The sequence below is a fragment of the Callorhinchus milii genome, unplaced genomic scaffold (assembly GCF_018977255.1).
Source record: "Callorhinchus milii isolate IMCB2004 unplaced genomic scaffold, IMCB_Cmil_1.0 Scaffold1, whole genome shotgun sequence".
NCBI lineage: Eukaryota > Metazoa > Chordata > Chondrichthyes > Chimaeriformes > Callorhinchidae > Callorhinchus > Callorhinchus milii.
In genome coordinates this window covers 52065158-52079238 of record NW_024704742.1, presented here as the reverse complement: position 1 = coordinate 52079238, position 14081 = coordinate 52065158, and the positions used below count along the sequence as shown (strand labels likewise).

Sequence of the window (14081 nt, the reverse complement as noted above, 5' to 3'; positions counted from 1 at the left end):
TGATTTGCTTACCCCCCTCACTCTCCCACCCACTGCCTCCATTCGGCTGACTCAGTCCTCCTGTTTGTCCCTCGTCCCCTCATCTCCACCATCGGTGGCCATGCCTTCAGGCACTTCACCCCGAAACACTGGAACTCTCTCCCTCAATCCCTCCACCTTGCCCCCTCCCTCCACGCTTTCAAATCCCGCCTAAAGACCTTCCTTTTTGATCGTGCTTATGGTCACCTCCCCCCTCCATCTCCCCCTGGCTCGGGGTCAGACTCCGCCACTGTCATGTGCTCCGGGATGCTACCCCACCTGAAGGGTGCTATATAAATGCAAGTTGTTGTAGTTGGAGAAACCAAGGCAATCTGACATAACTCTAAACTGAGAGCTCGGCTGGTGAAAGGGAAGTCCAGAAAAACATTCTTTACACTAAAGATCATTAGAGTCAGGAACATAATGCCTCAGAAATATACAGATACAGTCAATTGAGGCATGGGAGAGAGATACAGCATTTGGTAAGTAAGGATATTAGGGGGCATGAAGAAAAGGAAAGGAAATCAAATTAAACAGTTGCCATACATATATTAAAGCAAGCTCAACGGTCCAAATGGACCTCTTTTATTAAATTTTTTAATAAGTATTTTCCATCCTCTATCTTTGTGTCTTCCCAGGCCACACACCTTTCATTGGTCAACAATGCAGCAGTCAGGTTATCAAGTTACCTACCAGTGTGTCTCTGCATTGGATACTAAAGGTGCTTTGAGAGTGGTTTAGAGTGATTCACCCTACCTATATCTTCCCACCTGGATGAAAAGAGCTTGCTTAATACTTTGCAACCCCCTTCCCCCATAGAATGCAACCAAAATCTTTAAATGTATGTGATAGTTACACCTAATTTGTCTGCAATACAGTTCATTTTCAGTAGATGATATTTTCAGTAGGGGTAATGGAAGAGCATAAAATTATCCAGAAGTGTGGGAAACTTTTCTTTAAATATCACAATGCTTTCATTTATAAAGTTTGAGAGGCACACTCAAACAAATGCTGCCACTATCCAATACAGAGACAGTTACAAAGTCTTCTTGAATCAAATGGCTTAAAAAAAATCAACCACCCTGTGCAAATCTCAACTAACAGAGCTGCAAACACAATTTCAAGTTCCTGCACTGTAATAAGAGGCTTCACAATTGTAACCTACCTTTAAACAGAGTTCTGTGGTACATTGTGTTCCGTTACAACTTACTTTTGTTAGCTTAAGACCAGAATTTCAGCGTCCCTTTAAGACATAATTACTTCCTTGCAATTGTATTTTGTGGTTAAAATATTTTGCTCACCAATATGTATTTGACTTAAGCAGTTTACAAATATTTTGACTTGTACCGATACAGCTAATAAAACTGTTTAGAAAATCTGCAATGTTTAAAATTAGAGGAAACATATGACCCTGATCCTACAATAATGTTTAGCAAATAACATACTGCTTATTAGCACTCATTATAAATATTTGCATATCCTATAAATCACAAATAAGCTATTCCTTTTATTCAAGTTATTTACTGTTTCCGAAAGAGGATTAAAGAGAAAGGGATTGAGACAATCCGTGAAAGGGGTGAAGGAGGGTGCAAGTTGGAGAGACTTGTGGATGGAGTTTCTGAGAGTGGTGGTAGATAGACTGAAAACCCAACTGTTGATGGTGGGACAGGTAGGGCGGGGGGCATGAAACAAGCTGGTGCCTGCTTATTAAAGGGAGCGGCAAGTTGGCACAATATTCTGGAAGGATAAGATTCATTAACCAAAAGGACTCTCTTCATCCAAACCTCTCTTGTGTGATCCTGTGCTTCTTTCTGTTCTGTTCTTTCTGTTCAAAGCTGGCATTCATCACAGATGCATAGATCCTGAACTATCCTTTTTGAAGAATTCTGTACAGAAACATCTTGCTCCTGTAGAGGGAATGGAAGATTTAAATCTAGATAGAAACATATAAAACATAAAAGTAGGTTAACAAAATACAATTTTTTTTTATCAGAATAGCTATAATCTGTAGACCCTTCTCTACTCTTTAACTACCGCCCCATCTCCAACCTCCCCTTCCTCTCCACGATCTTGGAATGAGTTGTTGCTTCTCAGCTTCGCTCCTTCCTCTCCCGGCTCTCCCTTCTCGAGCTTCCACAGCACAGAAACCACCCTGGTCAAAGTGACAAATGACATTCTGTCCATCTGCGATCAGGTCTCCCTCTGCCTCCTTGTCCTCTTTGACTTCTTTGCTGCTTTCGACACCGTCGACCACTCTATCCTCATCCACTGCCTCTCCTCTCACATCAACCTCCATGGCGCTGTCCTTGACTGGTTCAGATCGTACCTCTCACATTGCCTGCACTTCATTTCCTCAAATGGCTTTTCCTCTAGCCCCCGGACCATTTCATGCAGCGTTCCTCAGGGCTCTGTCCTTGGTCCCTTCCTCTTCAACATCTAAATGCTCCCCGTTGGTGACATCATCTGCAGACATGGAGTCAACATCCACATGTATGCGGATGACACCCAACTCTACCTCTCTGCCTCCATTTTGACTCTAGGACCACTGTCAGACATCAAGTCCTGGATGAGAACTAACTTTCTTCAGTTGAACATCAACAAGACCGAGGCACTTCTGATTGGCTCCCGTCAGCATCTCCTCACCTCAGACACTGACAGTATCACCATCCATGGTTGCACACTCAACCTTGCTAAGCCAGTCCGGAACCTTGGGGTGTTGTTCAACCCTCAACTATCCTTTCTATCCCACATTCGCACCATGACCCGCTCTGCCTTCCCCCATCTCCGCAACGTCACCCGGCTCCGACACTGTCTCACACCGCAGGCCGCCGAAACCTTCATACACGCTTTCATTACTTCGAGGCTCGACTACGCAAACTCACTGCTTGTCGGCCTCCCCAACTCCTCCCTCCACAGGCTGCAGATCATCCAGAACTCTGCAGTCCGTGTCCTCTCCCACACCAGGCTCCATGACCCTATCACCCCCATCCTTGCCCAACTCCACTGACTTCCCATCACACAGAGGGATACATTTCAAGATCCCGGTCTTCAGCTTAAAAGCCCTCCATGGTCTTGCTCCCCCCTACCTCTCCAACCTCCTAACCCCCTACCATCCTGTTGTCTCCCTCCACTCAGCGGACTCTGGCCTGCTTCACGTTCGCTGCCTTGCTCGCCCCACTACGGTGGGTGGGCCTTTCAACACTCTGCACCCACCCTCTGGAACTCAATCCCGCAGTCCCTCCATCTCGTCCCCTCCCTTACCACCTTCAAGACCCACCTCAAGACCCTCTTCTTCGATCGTACTTTCGATCTCCCTGCTTCCTCCCCGGCCCTTCCCCCTCCCCCACCCCGACCCTCAGCTCGGGTCCGAAACTCTGTCTGTCCAGTGCCTTGGGACATCCTCCCAATACGAAAGGCGCTATATAAATGTAATTTTGTTGTTGTTATTGTTGCAAAGTCAGGATAGAGAGGATGCTGCTTGTAAGCCCTCACTGAAGTGGCTTCATCGTAAAAGGAACCAGTTTGCAGAAGGAAGCAGCTCAGAAGAGTTGGATAGCATTTGTCATAACAATGTTACTCGGAAGTGATGCATTGATTCACTACCCAGTAAAATGTTTCAGCATGAATATTTGCTTATGGCCTGTAAGCAGAGCCTGATAACTTCACAAAGGTGGCAGTACTCCAGTAAAGAAATACTGTAGCTGCTTTCCTACAATCTGTTTTTCAAGGTTCTTCAAACATACCACAAGAATAATATAAAAATATACTTGCTTGAATATCGTCTCTGCTATTACACTCTGATTATGATATTCTACCTTCAATTTTCACTGTCAGTCATATAAACACTATTATTTGTACTGTATTACAATAGAAGTTGGAGTAACTTCAGCGTCACTGAGAGAGGCGTTATGGTCTGTTTACATTTACACTCAAACTGATCATATTCTTTTAGAAACAGCTCTGAAGGCCATAAGTCACATTGCAGTGCAGAGATATTCCATCACTCTAGATGGGATGCATGGAAATCTCAGCTTGATTTGGATACTCTCAAGCATGGTGATATGGATTTCCGCATGTGTCAGACACCTGGCTGACCAAAAAAAAGGCTGTAAGAGGCACGTACCAAGGAAACATTGTGGCAGACACATGAATTTACTTTGAATCAATATCACAAGTAGCAGGCTGAGGCTTTTGGCTGGAGGGATGAGTACTTGAGCCAGCTGCAGTGAAAAGGCAGAGAATGAGGAATAATTCTACATAGCTTCAGGATATACTTACTTTTCTAGCACATTTACTCTCCATAAAGCTGGTATTCAGCCATGCTCTGGGCTGCATAAGGAAAACAGGAACACAGGTCAGATATTGGCAACTAGTGTATTAGTTGCCAATTTGCAAATATCTGACCAGGGCTAGCTATATATAATACAAAATATTAACATTTCATTTGCTACATTTCCCTTGTAATTTTCACAAATATATGCAGTGACATTTTATTTGTACTTTGTGCTGTTGTTATATATGTCAATGCAAAGTGTATTTTATTGTTTTTCTCCCTCTGGCAGCCCCTTTCCCCTGTCAGATTTTTACTGTTTGACTCACTGTTCAGGTTTAAGTCAGGAAATGAACACTGATGACAGATTGAGTGTTTCCATGACATTTTGATTGTCGTGTGTTCTGAAATTATGTTTGTGTGTCAGAGAGAGGTGATGGTACAGGAAGTTGAAAGTGACCCATTTCACCCCACCCCACTCACTGATCCCTTCCCTCCTTGTAAAATCTGCCTCAAAATCCACAAACACTGCGGAGGACTGGTAATTCATTGGAATTTGTGAAGTTTTATTCTAACCATAACATATATAACATATATATATATATAGTGAATAGTGGCATAATCCACTGATTTATGTCTAGGAGGTGGCAATATTAATGCATGCTCTAATGCCTCAGAGTAAGACTAATAAAACTGTCACAGATCATTCCACAGCAATGTGCTAACAGTGTAAAGTGGTACAATTTAATAATAATAATAATCCTTGCATTTGACATAGTGCCTTATCATGTCTTCGAGATGTCTCAAAGCACTTCACAGAATATACTGTAAAAGTTAGTTGACTATATTTTGTGGGTGAAATGTGACAGCCAATTGAGCACAGCAGTGGCCCACAAACAGTGATGGATTGAGGGACTAAATTATTATTATTATTTATTTGTTTGTTTGAAGGAATTATTACCCCTGGAAAAGCAATCCACCAATTGACTAACAAATGGGATCCACTTCTATCAGAATATTCGCAGGATTTTTTTCTCTATTATTAGTCACTCAATATTCTTATAATAATAATAATCCTTGCATTTGATATAGTGCTTCATCACTTTGTTGAGACATCTCAAAGTGCTTCATAGAATATTCACTAAAGTGAATTGACTGTATATCTTGTGGGTGAAATGCAGCAGCCAATTTCACAGAGCAATGTTCCAGAAACAGTCATGGATTGAATGACCAAGTTTTTTTATGAAGGGCTCATTACCAAATTCTAATAAGAATTGGCAAGAAGTGGCAAGACTACAGAAAATTATGGTGATCCATCTGGTTAGTTCCAACAATTGAAATATAATGTTCATACTTCTTTGATTGATATTATGAGGGCATTTCAGCAGAGCCTTCTGTTATTTTATCCAACAGCTTTTGGGGTGATATGTACCTCCAGCGGTGGTCACTGATTACCAATTGCGGTGTGAACCATAGTTGATCTGACCCAGAGTGCTGAGGCCAAGTGCCAGCCCAGCTGAGACCAACTCACTCAGCCCAGAACAGGGATATTTCCAGTTTGCATAGCTCAGCTATTAACTGAGTGAACTCTCTGAGCCAACAGGAGAAGCACAAGGAACTGATTTAGAGTCTGTTGTTGTGAGGGAATTGAATTAGCATAAGTATAGTCATTATTCCATAGTGCTTCAGTGATCTTAATAATTCATCAGCAAGTTGATCCAGCTTGATCATACACACAGACACAGTATCAAATAGTTCTCCTCATGGAATGATTGCCATTCACTGAAGAAACAAAATTATAATAATAATACTTGTATTTGATACAGCTCCTTTCACATTGGGTAGATATAGCAAAGCGCTTCACAGGATTGTTTTAGTGTGAAGTGGAGTAACTGTTAATTTGTGAGAGAAACAATTTTTTTTTAAAAAAACTTAACAGACAAACAGAAATATGTTCAAGTGAACACTAATCTTTTAAATGTTTGATTTTAGGAAAGAGTATTTACTGTGAAACTTCCTCTTTATATTTTATTTTCGTGCAAACAAATATGAAAGTTAGCCCCAAAACTTAGGTATCTCTTTCAGGCTTCCCATTCTATTGGGGTATGATTTCACTTGTATCCCTGTGAGTTTAAAGGAGCTGGTTCTCTTAAATACTGTGTCATCGTACTTTGCAGGAAGACTGGCTCAGCAATCTTTAACCTTTCAGTGCTACACACATATGCCCAGATTTGTGTCTCACCCAGCATTAACCTCTGTTCCTATGTTTAGGTCACGCTTCGTTGTTTGTTCAAACACTGAACACACCAATTGTAAGACAGATGCAAGTGAAAAAAAATCTTATCATTTGAAATAAATCTTAGCAAATAGCAGCCAAGACATTTAGCAGAAGCTTCAGATTGAGATGTTAATGACTTTAATAGTGTCTATGGGCATGTTTAGTCACCAGTAAAAATGGTAATATCCTTAATAGCCATGCTAGAGGGGGAGGGGACATTCCAATATGAAACACAGAAAGCATTTTTGAACTTTTTGTTCTGGTCAAGACCTGCTAAAATGGAGATGTGCTTAAGAACTACACTCTGTTGGTGTGATTCAGGCAGCGCTGTATCCACCAAGATGCTCCAATAAATGAACATGTCTTTGATTTGGACATTTGTTTTTCTTAAAGAACATGATGTTCAAGATGACATGCATTACATCAATAGAGATCATCACTCTATTTACACGTGACCTCAAGGCAATAACAAATTGACAGATGACATCTTAGATTTATTTGCTTTACACAGAGAATATGTGGAATGGACTGCCTAGGGAGATGGGAATAGCTGTTTTTATCAGCAAATTCAAGATTGAATTGATAGCTATTTGGCAAAGAAATCGAATGAGAAGTTTGAGAGGTATAGAATTTTGTTTTACTTTACGATACTGGATAGCAGAGATATTCCCAATATCCCTGCATAAGCTTGGACAGCACATTTTTGTTGCTCTGAAATGATCTCTGCTAAATGGAAATTGAAGAAGCTGGTGTCCGGGGCTTTCCTTTGGGCTGCTAGAGCTTGTAGATTTTAGCAAGGCCTCCGTTGCCGTTTACTGGTGCAGAAAATGGACAGTCTAGGTTTAGTCATGGTGTGCTATCCTAATCAGATTTAGTTAGTCCAATGCCCTCTGAAAAGCCCAAAAAGGCCATTATCAGTAATCAAAAATAATCCCTGATAATAGGAATCTTAGATGGTTTGGGCGCTACCATTATTCAGATTAAGGAAGCCGGTCAGATTCAAAACACAATTTAACCATGTTCCTTAAATAAGGAACAGAATGTACACTATTTACGAAAATTGCAGTTTTGACTCCAGTTTTTCTTCTTCTGCAATTCCCATTGCTAAAAGTAACATATGCATCAGTAAAATCTATGCATAACAAAAGTTTGTTTTGCAGTTACATAGGATAAACCAAACATATGGAAGAGAGCTGAATAAAGAAATGCAGTCAAGATTTATCACCAGCTACAAGTCTCTAATTTCATTGCATTCCTTAAGCAGCATAAACATTTACTGCAGCATGAAAAACCAAGAGTAAAACTTATAGGACCCTAGTCATCACAAGTCATTAGCTCTTTATAGAAAATATTCATATATCAATTTACATAAAAGCAACAAATAATTCTCAGGCTCACATGCAGAGCTCTCCTTAAACAGGCAGCATCCGTTCTTAATTATTGATGTGGCTGTCCAACTAGATTATTGGGTGTTTTAACTCACTCCAGCTAAATTGTCTCAGAAAATAATAAATAATCCTTGCACAATGGCATACTGGCAAAAAATCTCAAAGCGCTTCACATAATTTACCACAAAGTTTAGCAGCCAATTTGCATACAGCAATGTCCTATCAAAGCCACAAAGTAAATTACATTTTTTTCTGGATTGTAGGTCAGCATTAGGGAGAACCTCTCTTCTCTTCACGAGCAGTACCATTGGATCTTTAACGTCTACCCAAACAGGCAGATGGGTGCTCAGTTTAATGTCTCATCTGAAGGATGGCATCTCTGATGATGCACCACACCAACAGCATGGCACTGAAGTGTCTGCCTAGATTATGAATTTAAAGTCCTGATGTGGGAATTGAATCCACAACCTTCTGACTCAGCGGTGAGACAAACTTGCGGAGACAAACTTGATGTTTGCCTCTGCAAGAAACAAACTTGATGAGCAAATGGTCTTTTCATCTTCCATTTGTTCTTTCCCAGTGTTCCTTGACTCCATTTGTCACATGGTGCTTGGTACAATCTGATGTCAGCCTGGCTCAGACATACATGTCCTCTCAAAATGAATGGCACAATATTAAATGCAAGGATTATTATTTTATTATTACAATGACAAATATTGAATCTGATTATCGTATCTGTGGCTCTATCTCAGCTACGAAAAAGGGGGGGGGGGAATGGGAGGGGCAGGAAAGACCGAATGGGCTGAAAGGCATTCCTTACATTTGATATATTGTAGAATCTTTCTCATCAAGAGGATGTCTCAAAGAGCTTCACAGGGTTTATTGTAAAGTGTAGTGCCCATGCATTTTATAGGTGAAATAAAACAAAAAAATGCAATACTCAAGAGCAGAAATCTAAATTAAAACCCCAACAATTCCTTTCAAAAAGTATTGTTATTGGTATTATATTTCAGAAAATTGCAGGCCACTCGCAAATTTTAGTACCTCACAATGTAGAGACAGAGATTCAGTATACACTCATGGAAATAGGAGAGCTAATCAGATTGTGACTTCAATATTTAGTTACTGAATTACAAAATATGTAGATGGAGACCTGGTAATTAGAAAAGAACAAAGACATAATCAGAGGATACACATACAACCATTTAATTAGTTTGTATTTGGCCCTAACAATGACAGTTAACCTGCAAATATTACCCACCACGAATAGGTACAAAAGTGCTCTTTTATGGTACTGAGTCAGCTGCGTGAAGCACTTAAAGATGTCCTCCTGAAATGACATTGGGGCACTATTGCCTGTGCACAGTATTACAGTATGCTGCCCCTGGACATATGCCCAGAATCCCGTCTTTTTCATTTACCCAAACAGAATAATATCCATGTTGTAACCTGGATTATAAAATCCATTTGATGCTGACCAAAGTACAGTAAGGAATTAAAATATTTCATCACAATTTAGTGTTGTGCTTGATTATACAACCTCATATTAAATACGGCCTGCCACAAACAGCTGTTTTACAGCCAGAGTACCATTCAGTACCAGCTATACACATTCCCTTTTTGAGATGGCAGCCTGGATGATGACTTTCAGAATGACTGGACTCTGCATATAATAAAATGAATTTGAACCGATGCTGGTAAGGTTGTAAGACAGTATGGATTTTTTTTTGAGGGATTTAAAAGGCGATATTTGATTAATCTGCAGCACTCTTGCATGTTACTTGTTGTTTGGTGTATTTACAACTCTTGCGAGTGAACAATGAAAGTGAGCATGTGGGAACATACTGAATTAAAACTTCCATTGACAGAGACAAAAACATTAACATTAAATCATCAACCCCAAACATTGCCAGCCATGTGTAAGGGTAGATTATTTTTTTAAAAGCATATTATTTTCAATATAACTGCATTTTTTTCATAGGAGAGACATTATAGAAATTAAAAGCTGGAGAAATCACATGTGTTTTATATATTTTTATATCTTCAGTCACTTATCAGTGATTATCTCCATGGTTACCTATTCAATTAATGCCCAGTTTATACTGCTTGAAGTGAATCATTAACGCTCTAGCATAAAGTGGTTAGAAGCGGAAAACAGGATTTATATTTCGCTCTTCAAAATGTCATTGGTTGAGAAATGAGGAGAACTCTGTGCATACACATATCTACTAACCAGAGCGAATTGGTATTTTTAATGTCAATGTTTTTTTAAAAATGTTCTAGTTATCCCGCAATCTTTTCTACAATTACATTCAGATTGTCTCATTAAATGTTTTTAAGCAGTCTGTCGGTCCATCCAAAAATTCTCAAGAGACCTGCTTTGAGTGGAGCCTGAAACAATGTGTACTCTTGCGGTACCCTGTAGCATGAATCAATATAAAACAACCTGGAACAGATAGTGATGGAGCTATGAATTGTGGCAACATGAGCTTTCAGTAACGATGCACATTTTTAATATGGATTACTTCCCAGCTTTCTGCAAATAGATTACTGAATCCAAGCAACGCTGGGACTAAATACTGGTGAAATCCTTAACTATGTATTGGTGGAATATCTTCAGATTCCTACGTTTGTCAATATCAGATTGTAGACTTTATTGTACTAATTACAGACTTGTCTCCTTTGTAGCGAAGTCCAATCACACGCTTTCAATGCACTGCAATATAACACTCACAAAAGCAAAACTCCACAGTAAAGAGATAATCATATTCAGTAATAAAGTCACCCTTGTAACCAGTTTGCATATTCAGTTACACCCAACATGCAAATTGTTTTTGGTAACCAGAGTTTTGAGTGGAAATAAATAAAAAATGAACAAGAGGGAATACAGAAGGGCATTTAAAAATAAACAACAGTTTTCAAAGCTATGCTTTATTTTAATAAAATAAGCCTGTAATATCAAACTGTATTTTGTTTCCTCAAAGTGAAACATAAAAGAAAAAATAAAATTATTTAATGGAACCCATTCTGTATGGATTCTGACTTCGAATTCAAGATCCTCATCCTCACCTACAAGGCCATTCACGGCCTCGCTCCCTCCTACCTCTCTGACCCACTATCCCCCTACCTACCTGCCCGTACCCTCCGTTCCTCTGGCTCTGGTCTGCTCCACATCCCCCGCCCCAACCGCCCTACCATCGGTGGTCGGGCCTTCAGCCTCTCAGCCCCGAGGCTCTGGAACTCTATCCCCCAGTGCCTTCGCCGCTTCCTCCCTTTCCTCCTTCAAGGCCGGTCTCAAAACCTTTCTCTTTGACCGTGCCTTCAGCTCCCCTCTCGACTCTCTACCCCCTCCTCCCTCCCTCCCTCCCTTCCCTCCCCTCACCCTGACCATTTCCCCACTGCTCGGGTACTGACCCAACTGTACAGCGCCTTGGGACGTCCTCCCGGCGTGAAAGGCGCTCAATAAATGGAATCTTGTTGTTGTTGCTGTTGTTGTACTGTATACTTATGTTTATGTTACCCAAACCGGCCATTTTTAATCAGAATTGAATATAATACATATAATTACATTGATAATTTCCTGTCATTCATGACTCTTTCCAATAATGTACACACATCCTAAATATCTATATTGGTGATCTAATCACCCAACTATGAGCAACTGAGAGTTCATTATTGCTAAACTCCATTCAATTTTATGCTGTACTGTCACATCTGTTGTTTAGCAAGTAACTTAATCCGATATATACAAAACAAGCAAAATAATTTGTGCCTCAACTTAAAAAGGGTTCCTGCAATTTCATTTATTATCATGATTGGAAAGCAAATTAGAATATTTTCTCCCTGTGACAGTATGAGGGCATTCGATTTATGGTTATGCGATAGATCTGTGGCTTGATCTTTGACCCTTTCAATAACTGATTGCATCTCTTTATACATAGTTATTTTGTTTTTTCTAACTCAGCTTTTGAACAGCATAACTGTTGTGTTGTGCTGCTCCGTGTTGTGTTTTGAACCACCATTGTTTCAGAACTGTGGATTTATTTATTCAGTTAAAACAATATATTATCTAACATTTTCTATTAGTTATGTGCCACATTTAGTGGCAATGATGGCATAGCTCAGGGCATAAAGCACTGTGGAAAAAGAATTAAACTACTCCACAATTAAAATATCACTTTTGTCACTTTATCTACTTTCCTGTTTTATGGTATAACTGAAACAAATGATAAGGAGCAACAATTTATCATATGTATCACTTTTAGCAGTTAACACCACTCAGGACCCAAAAAGTCAGACGTGGGGAAACATCTCATCATATTCTGTATTCTCCAATGAATCGTTAAACAAGTTTTTGAAATGGTTGTTAACTTCCCTCAAGAACATGCTGCATGAAAAATCATAGCCAGAAATAACAGAAAACTTAACATTGCTGCTTCTTTAATCCTCTGCCTTCCATCCTTTATGTTGCTCCAGATGAAATAGCCTGGAACTGCTGTCATTTGGACACGTCTGCTGCGCAAACAGAAGCTGGAAAAATAAGTTTGATCTTCGCCTCCAGTTTTACTCAGTTACATCTTTTCAAGGCTGTTACATGCAATTCAAAGAAACATTGTGTTTATCAAAATTACACACGAATGCCTATATTAATCATTATTCACACCCATAATTTATTTCTGACACCAAACATTACACCTAGTAACCTTATCCATAATTCTGTATGATTTACAAACAGTATTACTCACACTGTATCCAAATATCCCAGATGACCCGCAGCCCAATTATACTGCCCAACCCACATCCTTATTTGCTCCATCTCACATCCTCCTGTATACCATATAACGCAGCGCCCCTCCTTCCTCTGCCTTCACACCCGTGCCAGCCCCTGGCTTCCCTGCCCCTCACACCTTCGAGTGGCTGAAGGCACAGTCGAAGCGGAAGGTCTTCAGACAGGACTTGAAGGAGGCAAGAGAGGGGGTGAGGGAGAGCGATTGCGGGATAGAGTTCCAGAGAGTGGGGGCAGAGATGCTGAATGCCCGGCCGCCAGTGGTGGGGTGGGAAGTGCGGAGGACCCGAAGCAGCCTGGTGTCCGCCGAGTGGGGGGAGCGGACAGGCCGATATGGGGTTAGGAGGTCCAGATACAGGGGAGAGCGAGACCCTCGGAGGGCTTTGACGGTGAGAGCGAGGGTTTTGAACTGGATTCTCTTGCGGGTGAGGAGCCGGCGAGGCCGGGCGAGGGCGAGGGCGAGGCCGGGCGAGGGCGAGGTCGGGCGAGGCCAGGCGAGGCCGGGCGAGGGCGAGGCCGGGCGAGGGCGAGGGGGGATCGGTTCGCGGAGCCTGGAGCGGGAGAGGACAGGAGCCGCGGAGTGCTGAATAAGGAGCAGCTGGCGGGAGGGGAAGGGGTGGGATCAGCCCCTCCCTCACACCTGGCTCGGGCGGCCCGGGAGGCGGTGGATGATTGGCAGCGACTGGTCGGTCGGTCAGTCAGTCAGTCAGTCAGTCAGGGCGGAGCCGCCTGGAAGCTCTGCACCAGCGCTGCCGCTGTCACTCACTGAGCAGCGGGTCAGGCGCTGCCAGGCAGGTGTGTGGGCACCTGAGTCACCAGCCCGGCAGCCTGGCAGCCTGGCAGGGCAGGGCAGCCCCGCCCGCCCGCGCCTGGCACCACCAGCACCAGCACAGCAGCAAACGCACTGCGTCCTTTAAGCAATGCATAGAATTCCTTCTCGACCTCCAGTTTGCTGAGAGAGAGAGAGAGAGAGAGACACACGTGTGTGTGTGTGTGTGTGTGTGTGTTCAGGGGAAGATTTTGACTCGGTTCCTTGTCGAGAAGCGCTGTCATTAACTGGAGCTGCGGGTGACAGGTAAGTTTCTGCAACACATTGTATTTCGAGCCGTGTTTAAACACATGCGATGGATCCGTATAATATCCCCATCGAACCCGTGCGCCCCAAATGGGAGGGGGAGAGGGAGGGAGGGAGGGGGGGAGAGAGAGAGGGGGAGAGGGAGGGCAATGCATGTACCGTCGCGGGGTTACAGCTGTGCCGTTTTTATGCAGAATTCAAAGCAATATTGCATTGCATTGCATTGCTTTCCATTCCTCGCTTGTAACTTCCCACATGGCCAACGC

General features: G+C 41.9%; 1 protein-coding gene across 2 annotated transcripts in view; it reads left to right on the top strand.

Moving 5' to 3' along the window:
- Nucleotides 1–13737: 13737 nt before the first annotated feature.
- Nucleotides 13738–14081, top strand: part of lnx1 (ligand of numb-protein X 1) — a 111960-nt gene continuing 111616 nt past the window's right edge. For both annotated transcript variants that reach the window (XM_007892744.2, XM_042341911.1), the window contains exon 1: nt 13738–13815. The gene's annotated coding sequence lies outside the window, so the exon portion shown is untranslated. The remainder of the gene's footprint in view (nt 13816–14081) is intronic.